The 13,903-nt window shown below is 35.8% G+C and overlaps 1 pseudogene; it reads right to left on the bottom strand.

The window, feature by feature from the left end:
• Positions 1–12,271: 12,271 nt before the first annotated feature.
• Positions 12,272–13,141, bottom strand: LOC141521637 (RWD domain-containing protein 1 pseudogene; annotated as a pseudogene).
• Between the last annotated feature and the right edge of the window lie 762 nt (positions 13,142–13,903).

Here is a 13,903-nt window from a genome sequence, read left to right as displayed (position 1 = left end):
AAGTTGTTTTAATCAGACACCACATATGTGTCAGTGATACCTAAACTATCCCAATGTAGTTATCTTGCTTAACTTTAAAAAATACAGTGAGGGGAGGCTAGGTGGTTCAGTGGATAGAGCACCGGCCCTGGAGTCAGGAGTACCTGGGTTCAAATCCGGTCTCAGACACTTAATAATTACCTAGCTGTGTGACCTTGGGCAAGCCACTTAACCCCATTTGCCTTGCAAAAAAAAAAAGAAAGAAAAAACACAAAAATATATGCAGTGAAGGGAGCAACCAGTGAAATATTTAGGATTAAAAAAACATTTAAGTAACACTAGTTTGTTAAGTTCTTTCATTAAAATGTTAAGTCAATATCGATAAATTGCAGGAAGACTGCTTAGGCCTACCTGAGTGGATGGATAACTGTCAAGTGACTAAGTATTGTCAAGTCGGAGATAATACATTGGTGGGAGGGGCAGGGAATTATTATAGATCTATATATGTTGATCTCTAAATTATCAATTATCATTCAGTAAAGGAAACTAGATACATTATTTTGTCAGCCATTGACAAATGACAAAAAAAGTTAAACTAAAATATTGTTATATTAATAAATCAAAGATTTGTAAGATTTCCTCAGTGTGAAGACTATCCATGCACATCACAACCATTAAAAGCTTGTGTTTTATGTAATATATATTTATATATGTATGTATATATATATAAGATATGTTTTATATATAAAATGCAAGGTGTGATACTAGTTGATACAAGGCTGATACTGTGTACTTTTGGGTTTTTGACTCTCCCAAGGTCACACAGCTAGGCAATTATTAAGTGTTTGATGTCGGATTTGAACTCAGAGCTATCCACAGTTCTATCCACTGCATCACCTAGCTACCCCCTACTATGTACTTTTAGACCAAATCTAGAGGCCATAATTGACATTTACAACTAGAGTGTATATAAAGAAGAAAACCAGATTATCTGGTTTGATGTCTCATTTCTATCAAGTCTTTTAATTTGGAATTTATTTTGATCTTTACTTCAATCAATCTATCATCAGATTGCACAAAGACAGCTGATTCTGAGAAACAATAGCTTGCTATATCTTATCCATTCATGTCTGACCTATTAAGATATAATCAATTTTATTTTAAGATTGTGTACTTTGATATTTTCTATTTTTATCGATCTTCCAACTGTTTGCTTAAAGAATTCACCATGTATGTGAGTGAGACTTCTAACTGTTCTATAAGATTTTAGACTTTCATTTCTTCTTCTTTTTCTACCAATCTTCTCTGCCTATTTTCACATTGAAATAATTGAATATTATTGTATAGTATGTTTTATTTAATTTGTATTATCTTGTCAAATGGGGAAATTCTGTGAAGTTTATCACCTGTAATAGATGAAATTATCTTCATAGGGATCTGCTTGCTTATACTCAATTCAACCATTACAAAAGGAGATGATCAAACCTGATATGAAATTATATTTCTGGTTTCCTGTGGATTTATGATGAAACTAGAACCTTGATCCTCCTGAATGTTTGGAAGACTGTTAGACTGCTAGGGGTGGTGGCCATAGGTACTGTCCTGTAAACACATCATGTTTTTGATATAGATACTCATGGTTTAGTGGATAGAGAGCTGGCACTGAAGTCAAAAGGATCTAGGTTCAAGTTCCAACTCTAATATCTACTATCTGTAATCACAGACAAGGCCCTTAACCCCTCAAAATTCTAGGTAATTAAGACTGCAAATTGCAGAGAAGATGCCAACCTGAACTTCTAGATGGAGCCCTTTGTATCAGCAAAGGTCTAAATCCCTAATTCTCTCTCAGATACTGCTATTGTCATCAAGTTGCAGAGGACAATCAGGTTACTATTGGCAAAATGAGGTAAAACTAGGAAGGAAAGAAGTACTTGAAACTTCTGTGCAGGAATGAACCAAGAGAACACTGTACACATTACCAGCAACATTATGAGTTGATCAACCTTGATGGATGCAGCTCCTCTCAGCAGTTCAGAGAGCTAGGTTAATCCTAGAAGACCTGTTATGGACAATGCTATCCACATCTAGAAAAAGAAAAACAAAACAAAACTGAAAAAAAAAAAGCTTCTTCAAAATCTGAATGAACACTATATTCACTTTTTTAAAATTTCCTCTTGTTTTTCTTTCCTATCTCATGGTCTTCTTTCTTTTCCCCTAATCCAGATTCCTCATACAGAAAATGACTAATCTGTAAACATGTTAAACACAAATGTGAATGTACAATATTCATCAGATTGTTTGCCCCTGAGGGGTGGGGGGTGGGAAGGGAGGGTGGAAGGAAATTATGTAACTTAAAAATATGCATATGCATGTGGATGAATGTTGAAAAACTTTCATAACATGTAATTGGAAAAATAAAATAAAGTATCAATTGGGGGAAAAAAAAATTCTAGGTATTGTTTTAATATTTCACTTGGAGAAGTAAAGAAACCTGAGAGGGGATGGTCTTCCTTTGAAGATAATGCTTTTGATTAAGTTCCATTTCACTTAGACTGTCCCCCTTTTCCCTTCCCCTTAGAACCTCAATTTTTCATTTGTGAAATACTCTTTAAATTTTGTTTCAAATTTTAACATTTTTTAGCAATTACCTGTAAAACATTTTTTAGCCTTTATTTTTTGCAATTTTAATTTCAGATTATCTCCTCCTATCTCTATCACTATCATTGAGAAGACAAGTAATTCAACTTAGGTTATACATATGAATTCATGTAAAATATTTCTGTATTAGTCAATAATACAGACAAAAAGTCAATAAAAATAAAAGTTTGTTTTGATCTGTATTCAGATTCCACTAGTTCTTTTTCTGGAGGTGGATAGCATTTTTCATCATAGGTACTTCAGAATTGTCTTGGATCCTTGTATTTTTGGGAATAGCTAAGTCATTTACAGCTGATCATAGTAAAATATTGTTCTTACTGTATACAATGTTCTCTTGGATCTGTTCACTTTTCTTCACCTCAGTTCATATAGGTCTTTTTAGGTTTTTCTGAAAGCATTCTGCTCATTAGAATTCCATTGTAATCATATACCATGTCTTTTCAGGCATTCCCCGATTAAAGGGCATCCCCTCAATTTCCAATTCTTCACTATCACGAAATGAACTGCTATAAATATTTTTGTATATCTATATCTATATCTATCTATATCTATATATCTATATCTATATCTATGCCTCTTTCCTTTTTTTTCTCTTTGGTTTTTTTGGAATATAGACTTAGCAGTGGTATTGCTAGGTCAAAGGATAAGCACAGTTTGACAACCCTTTGGGCATAGTTCCAAACTGCATTCCTGAATGATTGAATCAGTTCACATATCTACCAATAGTGAATTAGTGTCCCAATTGAAATAGCCTTCTAATTGGTTTCTGAGATTCATCTCTCCTCTCCAATCTATCTTCCAACCAAATTGCTGAAGTAATTTTCCTAAAAATGTAGAACTAATCATTTTATCCTCTTACTTCATAAACTTCAGTGGTTCTCAATGTCCTTTAGGATCAAATATAAAGAAGTACTTTGGCATTTAACTTTTTTTTTTTCTCTTTACCATCTGGTCTTTTCTATATTTATAGTCTTCCTAGGGCAGCTAGATGGTGTAGCTTCTTAGGGCAGCTTGTGGATAGGGCATTGGCCTTGGGGTCAGGAGGACCTTAGACACTTGACACTAACTAGCTGTGTGACTTTGGGCAAGTCACTTAACCCTGATTACCTCACATCCAGAGTCATCTCCAGTCATTCTGATTCATATCTGGTCACTGGACCTAGATGGCTCCAGAGGAGAAAGGGAGGTTGATGACTTAGCATAGCACCTGCATCACTCGAATTCAATTCATGTGCTTATCATGGCATCACTTGCCTGATGTCATGGTTTTCTTCAAGAATGAAAGATAAAATTTATTTATTTATTATTATTATTATTATTATTATTATTATTATTATTATTATACTCTTCCTATACTTTACTTCCCTCCAAATACACAATTGAGTCTCACTAGTCTGTTTGCTGCTATTTAAATATTATTTTCTATTTCCCATTTCTTTGACTTCTTTACTGACTCCCCCATGTCCAGAATGTTCTCTTCTCTAAACTCAGCCCTCTTGTCTCCTCATTAGGGCTCAACTTAAAGGTCATTTACCAAAGGAGACTTTTATTGGATTCTCCCTCCAGATATTAGAATCCTTTGCTCTAAGATTATCTTCCATTTACTTTATATATTTTTTTAATGTTAGTACTACTTATGCTGTCTCCATCATTAAAATGCAAGCTATATGAAGGCAGGAACTATTTTTGCTTTACTTTTTATACTCAGTACTTAACATAGTGCCTGGCACATTATAAGGGTTTAATAAATTTTATTTATTAAAATAAATGTTTGCTAATTAATGGAAATGAGTTTGACTTTACTTCTAACTAAACAGTTTAAAGAGTATAGAGGGAGTCTCAGGGAGCCACATTGACCTTAGCCATACTTATTGAGGAGTTGGATACACCTTTGTAACTGCCTCTTTCACAATGAGCATGCTGCTCTCTGGTAAGTTTAGAATCCTGACTAATATAATACAATTCTGCAGCCTGCTCTCTGGGTGCCCCAGATTCCAAACCTTCCCTGATCCTCTTCTCCCCTGGTATCACACTTTACCTAGCCAATGTTCCTACCTTTTTAGGGTTGTGCTAGGTAACAGCTAGTTTATCCAGTAAAAGGAATTCCTCTAATATGCTAATGGCTAAGGATACCACTTCTCCATGTAACCCTTTCAAATACCATCTACGTAGCCCATGTTTTTGGTGTAAGAATATCTCCTGCCTTTCCTCCAGTGCTCAAACACAAAGATCCCTGCTGAATGACAAGCTTCATTATCACTAACAATGAAGGCTGGGCCACATTAGTCATTGAGAAATGATGTGGCCTCAAGTTTTAGCTACTCATGTTCTGACTGAATGCTTCCTAGTGGAACCTGAGGTGTCTGTCAGAGACAATAGATGGGGAATGTGGAACAATGCCATGGAGTGCTGTCATTGTTGCCCACTTACAAAGCATTAACCAACAACTCATTTTGAAAGCCCTAATTAATTTCTTCCACACTCTCTGGGGAGACCAATGTTATTACACTACCATTTCTTTGGAAATAACAAATTCCTTCTCTAATGTGTACAGGAAGAGATTGCACATTGCTTGATATTCTTTGTCCTCAGCTTTTGTTTTTCCATATACAATTGGATCTAAGTTTACTTTAATTCATAGAATCATAGAGCAAGAGCTGGGAGGGGTCTCAGAACCCATCTAATCTAATCCTTTCATTTTACATATGAGAAAACTGTCTCTGGGGGAAGTTAAAAGGTGACTCACCCAAGGTCACACAGGGATTAAGTGTCAGAAGTGGACTTTGAAATGAGCCCTCAGTATAATATGGTAGAAGGATTGGCTCCAGATCTTCAGCTACCTAAGGGTAACAAGTTTAAATGAATCAGGAGGCATAATCTCCAGTCCCTTGCCCAAGCTGAGAAACAACTCCTCTGGAGTTATTTGTCTTACATTTTTTAAGGTGTATTAATCATACTTGAACAGTGAGGTGGTACAGTGAGTGGCTATCGAATGCTGGTCAATGTTCAAATTTGGCTTCAGACATTTGCTAGTTATGTGACCCTGGGCAAGTCAGCCAACCTCGTTAGACTCAGGTTCTTCATCTGTAAAATGAGCTGGTGAAGGAAATAGCAAATCACTTCTTTGCCAAGAAAATCCCTAATGGTGTCACAAAGAGTTAGACAGACTGAAATAACTCAACAACAACATTAATTATACTATAACAGGGGTACTTGACCTTTTTTTGTCAGAGAACCCTTGGACAATCATATAAATCATGCAGACCATTTCTTTTTGATTTTTTTAGTTTTATTTATTTTATTTATAATTTATGGAATAAAACAAGCATTTCCATAATATAGTATAATAAAAAAGATGATTGCACATGAAACAAATTCTATTATGTAAAACTTACTATTATTCCTTTTAAATAGACAATAAATTTATCATGTAAATTTCTTTTTTCCCCTTTTTCTTTTCCTCTTCCCTCCCCCCATGGTTATCATTAGACACACATACACATATATACATATATATATATACACATATATGTATTTATGTGTGTATGTAAAATCTTTCTTTGCATACTTCTATTTATTAGTTCTTTTTCTAGATACAAATAACATCTTCCTTCATATGTTCTTTGTATTTAATGAGTATTTAAAATACATCATTTTTCAAAATAATATTTTTAAATTTGCAAAATAAAATATATGGAATTACAAAGAAAATCAATTATATTGAAATACAGTTCAAAGAGAGAAAGACTGATGTGGGATATTGTGGTAGGTCTAATAACTAGTAATAACTAGCAATAATTATTTCAAAGTGGTGATGAGAGTAAATGATATTTTAAGATCTTTGAAAAATGTAATATGATTTGAAAATATTATGCTTTCACTGGTGACAAAGTCATGGGTCCATGGCTGATATGACTACCTATTGTTGCTTGTATTCATAGTCAAAAAAAAGTTCACTTTTAGTTAGAGGATAGTAAAAATAAAGATGTAATTTTTTTCCACTGAGTTTCTCAGTCTCCCTGAAAACTATCCATAGATCTTTTAGGGATTTATGGACCCTGGGTTAAGAACCACTGTTATGGGAAAGCTAGGTGGCACACTGGACAGAGCACTGACCCTGGACCTGAGTTCAGATGTGATCTCAGACACTTGATATTTACTAGCTGTATGATCTTGGGCAAGTCACTTAACCCCATGACCCCACAAACACAAAACAAAAAAAAAGAACCCCTGTTCTATCATCTCCTTTTTTGGATACTTCATTGCATTTATATTGGGATAGAAAGAAATACAACAGAAATGACTAACTTTTCACTAAAGATTTAGAAAGATGAGCACTGATCTTCATAATTAGGAGACCTGAATTCTAGTCCTAGCTTTGCTATTCCTCAGTGACCTTGGATAAGTCACTTCATTTCTTTGGACCTCCATTTTCTCATCTATAAATGAGGACTAGATGACTTTTGATATCACTTGTAGCTCTCAGCTGATAATTCTAATGATTCTTAGGGATAATGTCATTAGCAGATTCTTCTGTCTGGGTGAGGAGAGACTACAAGCCCTGTTGGTCTGGCCTCTTTCCCTTCTCCAGTGTCAGATAAGCCTCTGCCTTATGCCTCTCTTTCAGAAATAGTCTGCTCTTTCTCTCTAGATCCTTTAAAGAGAATTATAATACAGTCATTTGGGGTATATTTTGAGCAGGTATTAAGGGTCATTTTGTGTTTTACTTTGCTTCATAGACTATTATGGTCAAACTAAGAGTTGATCGGCTGGTGATGGTTCTCTCTGAACTTAATGAGGCTGGTCCTTAGACAGCAGATACAATATGTCTTTAGGACTATTTTCAAAGCTTTTCTATCAAATGGGTAGAAACTGCTCTTTGCTGTCATGTATCTTCTTCATCACCTGAGGAGACATTTTACAGATCTCATTGAACAGATATGGAAATAAAGAATTAATAGAGACAAGGACAGAAGATGCTAAGATTCACACTATTTCTAAATCATCTAAATCTGTGATCTAAATTAATTCCTGCTTCCCTAAATTAGAGGTCTTTATCCCATGACCAATTAGATGTCATGCTATTGAAGGAACTGAGCTACATCAATTCTAATCTTCTCACAAATGCTAGGAACCAGCCCTCTTTCAACTTGAACTGGGATGAAATTGAGTGAGTCTAACAAATATGAGGAACCGATCATTGAGCCTGACCCTTATGAATATGTGCAGAGTGCTCACCTCATGGAATCCCCATGGGAACTTTGGAACATTATATAGGATATCCTGTAACCGTGTAGTGAAGAACATTTCATGATAAGTTATGTAGCTGGAACTGAGGATGCATTCAAAAAGCTTTAGTAGTCTAGAACCTTTTGTGTGTGTGTGTGTGTGTGTGTGTGTGTGTGTGTGTGTGTGTGTGTGTCTGATACTTTTTGATTGGTAGAGTTCGTGAAGAGAAGGAAGACAATGATATAAGAGATGAAGCTTTGGTCCTCCTTGTCTAACATAGAACCTGGGAATATGGGCCTGGGTATTTATTCCTTTGTTGACCTTTGTGAATTTGTTCCTTTGGTGACTTTGTGAATTTCAAAAGGTTAGGGGTGATGAACCACCAGAAAATCTGGGAACAAAATCCATGCTGGGGTCCAAAGGTAGCAGTCCAGTCTTGAGACCCTGAGCAATAATGGAAAATTGGATTCCCAAGATAGCTGTGACAAAGGCTCATTGACCACCATGCTACATTTGGCCACAAAGTTGATGGGACTGATGCTATGTAGAAACTTCCTTAGGTTTGAGCTAACTCTTCCTAAGGACTGAGATGTTAGAATGCTTCCAAAATGGTGGTGGGTGGCAAATGCTTATATTTCCTGTTTCTGATTATATTGTTGAAGTAAAAGTCCTTTTCTTTAAAAAATGAACCAATTTTAATTGGTTAAATGGACCTTGAAGTTCTATATTGGAATCAGGGCTTGAGTTGTTAGTGTTAGAGAAGAGATATTCTAATCCCTCAAGGGATACCATCTGGAAAAAATGAAGCCAAAATAATTGCTACATAAAAAATCTTCAGCTACATGGAAAGATGACACTACTGTAACTCCTTGGAGAGTTGGTGGTACTGGTTTCATCTTGTGTCTAAAGGCACAGTTCATCTTATAGTAGTCCTACCTGTTTCCTTTGTATCATTTCTTCCTTTAGTATCTCATTTATATGAGATAATTGTTCTTTTTAAGCTTTTCCTACACAATTTTATTTTTTAGGATAACCCAATCATACTAAACTTAATCCCAGCTTTTCATTCAAATTACCCAAGTACTAATGACAGTCTCAAGAATGTTAATAACATTTCCTCAAAAAAAAGTAAACAGTTTGACCTTATTGAATCCCTTGTAAGGAGCCTTTGATAGGGTAGCTAGGTGGTGCAGTGGGTAGAGCACTGGTCCTGGAGTCAGAAGGACCTGAGTTCAAATCTAAATTAAATTCACTTAATAATTGCCTAACTGTGTGACCTTGGTAAGTCATTTAACCCTATTGCCTTAAATAAATAAAAAAAATTTTAAGAGTCTTTGATATTTACCTTACATTCCTCCCAGATCTTTTATATGAAATTTCCCATTGTTTCCCATTAAGTTTGTAACAAAAATCTGAAAGTCTGTCAATTCATTGAATATCCTTTTTTTTCTCCAGTAAGGATTATACGTTAACTTTTGGGGTAAATTATTTTTGTTTTACAACCCAGTTCTTTTGTTCTTAGATTATAGTGTTCTAAGACTTGAGTTCTTTTAGTAAAGCACCTGCTAGGGTTATATGGTTGTTGTTCCATAGTAATTGAATAATTTTTTTCTTGTTGTTCATGATATTGCTTTCCTTAACCTGAGATTTTGAAACTTGGATATGATCTTTCTGGAGGTTTTTAATTGTGGAATCTCTTTCTGGTGGTGATTGGTGGACTTTTTCTATTTCTACATTTCACTCTTGTTTTAGAACCTCAGGACAATTAAAATATTCTTATAATATTTTATCGATATTATTTTTAATTGTAGCTTTCACATAGTCCTATAATTCTTATGTTTTCTCTTTTTGATTTGTTCTCCACATAGTTTTTTTCCTTATGAGATGTTTCACATTCTCTTATATTCTTCATTCTTTTGATTTTGTTTTATTATTTTTTTTGGTATCTTATACTTTTATTTGTTTTCCCTTGCCTAGTTCTTGTTTTCAAAAAGTTGATAATATTCTGTATCTCTTTTTTTCTTGATTGGTTGACTTTCTTTTCATAATTTTCTTGGATTGATCCTATTTTTTCTAATTTCTGCTCAATCTCTCTTATTTGATTTTTAAAGTCCTTTTTAAGTTCTTCCAAGAAGTCTTTATTTTTTTAAGGTTTTGCAAGGCAATGGGGTTAAAGTGACTTGTCCAGGGCTTCACCACTAGGTAATTATTGAGTGTCTGAACCTAGATTTGAACTGAGGTCCTCCTGACTCCAGGGCTAGTGCTGTATTGACTGTGCTACCTAGCTGCCCCCCCCCAAAGTCTTTTTGATCACATAATCATTTTTAAGTTATTTTTATTTTTATTGAATTTTACAATTTTCCCCCTAATCTTGCTTCCCTCCCCCATCCCCCACAGAAGGCAGTCTGATAGTCTTTACATTGTTTCCATGCTGTACAATGATCAAAATTGAATGTGTTGAGAGAAAAATAAGGAAAATAAAATAAAAATAAAGGAAAAAATAAAATATAAGATATAACAAAATTACATACTAAGATAATTTCTTTTTAAAAAATTAAAGGTAATAGTCTTTGGTCTTTTTTTAAACTCCACAATTCTTTCTTTGGATACAGATGGCATTCTCCATTGCAGATACCCTAAAATTGTCCCTGATTGTTGCACTGATGAAATGAGCAAGTGCATTAAGACTGATCATCATGGGGTGACTAGGTGGTGCAGTGGATAAAGCACCAGCCCTGGAGTCAAGAGTACCTGAGTTCAAATCTAGTCTCAGACATTGTCTAATAATTACCTAGCTGTGTGGTCTTGGGCAAGCCACTTAACTCTATGCCTTGCCAAAACCTAAAAAAAAAATACTGATCATCACCCCTATGTTGCTGTTAGGGTGTACAGTGTTCTTCTGGTTCTGCTCATCTCATTCAGCATACCTCCTGGTTTCTAATACAGCAATAGTGTTCCATAACATATGTACCATAACCACAATTTGTTCAGCCATTCCCCAATTAATGAACATTCACTCAATTCCAATTCTTTGTCACCACAAACAGGGCTGCTATGAATATTTTTGTACAAGTGATGTTTTTACCCTTTTTTCATGATTTCTTCAGGGTATAGACCCAGTAGAGGTATTGCTGGATCAAAGGGATGCATATTTTTATTGTCCTTTGGGCATAATTCCAAATGAGCACACAATCATTTGACATTGCTCTTTGAGTGAAGGAAAGGCTTTTTTTTTTAAATGTCAGTATCCTCTAGTTCTTTTCTATCTTCATAGAAGCTGTTTGTGGTTGGGTTCTTACTCCTTTGCTTACTCATTTTTAATTATTTATTTCTTTGATTAAAATTCTCTCTAGTCCTGGGGTGTGGGGAATGGTGCTTCTGGCCTCTGGTCTCAGGTCCTTCCTTCTGTTATTTTCTAAGTCTTGTCCAAGTTCCAACCTTGGCAACCATCCTCTTCCCCTCCAAGTCACATCAAGGACCCCAGTCGTACTATGCTGAAAATCACTGACTCCCTGAGGATCCTCCATCTTTGACCTCAGTTTTCTCCTCTGAAACCCTGATCTCAGCTCTCCTGTAAGTGCCCACCAGCCAGAAGGATTTTTTGCCATGGGCTGTGTTGGATTCTTCTTGCCATCAGTTAAAGTGGACCATGTCTCAGAGCACAACAGGGTCCTTCAGATCTTCCTTATAGACATTTGAATCTGTCTGACTCCCCACACTGACTCTGAGGTGAGAATTCCTGTGGCTGAAGCTGTGTTGAAGTTACCTCCCAACCCAGCTGCCCCCCCCAGTATTTATTTGCTGCTAGTTAGGAGATAGCTTGGACTTCACCCGGTGTTTGTGCTTTACTTAGACCAAACCTCTGTCCTTGTCATCTTTCTTTAGATCTTCTCCAACTTTTCCAAGAGGACCACTGCTCTACTCTTGTTTATTTTAGCCACTGTGTGGTGCTATTTTGTCTTGTTTGTAGAGGAATTCTGGAGAGCATGGAATATTCTGACTGCCATTTTCCCAGAATTGTAAGCTTTTTAATAGATTACATATTAACAGTATGAAAAATATTTTTAATTACAAAAATGATTTGAGGGGTGGCTAGGTTGCACAGTGGAAAGAACACCAGTCCTGGAGTCAGGAGTACCTGAGTTCAAATCCAGTCTCAGGCACTTAATAATTACCTAGCTGTGTGGCCTTGGGCAAGCCACTTAACCCCATTGCGTTGCAAAAAAAAAAAACCCAAAACCTAAATAAAAAAATTTTTTAAATGATTTGACTTGATAGAGTAAAATGAAACTTTGTCAGTTCTCTAATGTGATTCTTTCCACTCACAAATGAAAATTCTAAAAGATCTCTTCATAGATTCCACAAAGGTATTCATTATTTTTTTTTGAAATTTTCAAGTCAATTTATTAAGCACAATGATGAAAGTTATCAGAAGAATATTCTCCTGAAAATTAAAATTATTTTTTTCTTAGAAAAAAAGAAAAAGAAACCAACACATTCAGTAAAGCCACAGATGCTGTGGCATTCCAGCTTTTCTGCAAATGGAGATAAAAAGACAGAGACTCGCACTGACACCACCAGTTCATTGGTCAGTCTAGTCACTCTCTAAATCAACTGGATTAAAATCAGGATCATACTCTTCATTGTCCAGCTCCAAATCATCCATTTCTTGGAACAAAGATTCATCTACTTCCACACTGTTACCAGCTTCTTCCAGGAACTGGATATCAGATGTGTCAAGATTGTGATCTGTTTCAAATAGCTGTTTTCCACTTAATTTATTTTTTCCTGCTTTTTCTTCTTCCTTCATTTTTTTTCTTTTAATTTCTAAGAGCTCAGCATCAAACTTAGCCTTCCAGCTTAAAAAATTCTCAATTATTACAGGAGTGCCATGGAAACATTGCCTTTCTGCTTCTTCTGCTTCTTTTTCTTTCTGTTTCTTTTCTTCTTCTCTTCTAGTTTTGATTTGATCTACAATTTCAAAACCATGCCAAGGTTTTCTTCTGCTTGTAATTCTAATAATTTTAATATATCTGAGACATCATTATCTTCTAGATTTTCCTGGGAGAATATTTCATAATGAGGCATTTCATCTGGATACTTTTCTCCATAAGTAAATTTAAGGGTTGTCTGGACAGTTTCATCATTTTCTCCTGCTTCAGATGTCACTGTAATCGTGAAACTGGTTGGATTTTCTGATAATACTGTGAAGGAATCCAGGTAGATGGGACTCCAGCGCCTCCAGCTCGTTGAGCTGCTCCTCACTGTAGTCCATCAGAGTGGCCCAGGCCGCTGGCCCATGGAACGCTTGGACATGGAGAGCTAGAAGCTCCAACCTGGAAAACCGGGGCCCGCCAGCTTGGCGGGCACAGGCACGGGCACAGGCGCAGAACGCCGCAGCTCAGGCCTCGCGGCGGCCTGAAGAAAAAGGTATTCATTATTAACATCAAGTATAAGGTCATGAGATCTTGGTTGAGTCCATTTGAATAAAAAAGGGTCAGAAAACAGAGCTGAGGATTGGCAGAGACAATGGACATGCCTCTGATTTCACATAACCTGGGTGAGAGTTTTAATAAAACAAACTTGGGGATGATGGGTGGGAGAGTGAGAATTCTGAAGAAAGAATGCTGTTGAAACTTCAAGAAGTGGAAGAGTGAAAGCTTCCTCCTGATCATGGCTAAAGGGTTCTGGTTTGACTTAAAAAAGCATAGCAATACCCTTGACAAGAATTTAAGTGGATCACCAGTGGTACAATAGAGCTTATATCCAGAGAGCAAAAGGCATGATACCTACATCAGGTCCTATTGAAGTTTAAAGCCTCTCAGAAAAAGTTTCATATTTGCACAATTCCAATTGTTAAAACATTTTCCCCTTATATTGAGAACATATTTGCTTTCCTTTAATTTTATCTCCTTGGTGTTTTATCTTCCTCTGAGGCTATAGGAAATAAGGCTATGCATCTTCTTTATTTTATTTTTTTTTTATTTTTTAGGTTTTTGCAAGGCAAATGGGGTTAAGTGGCTTGCCCAAGGCCACA

This window comes from Macrotis lagotis, chromosome 1, assembly GCF_037893015.1.
Source record: "Macrotis lagotis isolate mMagLag1 chromosome 1, bilby.v1.9.chrom.fasta, whole genome shotgun sequence".
NCBI lineage: Eukaryota > Metazoa > Chordata > Mammalia > Peramelemorphia > Peramelidae > Macrotis > Macrotis lagotis.
This window is presented reverse-complemented; position numbering and strand designations above follow the sequence as displayed.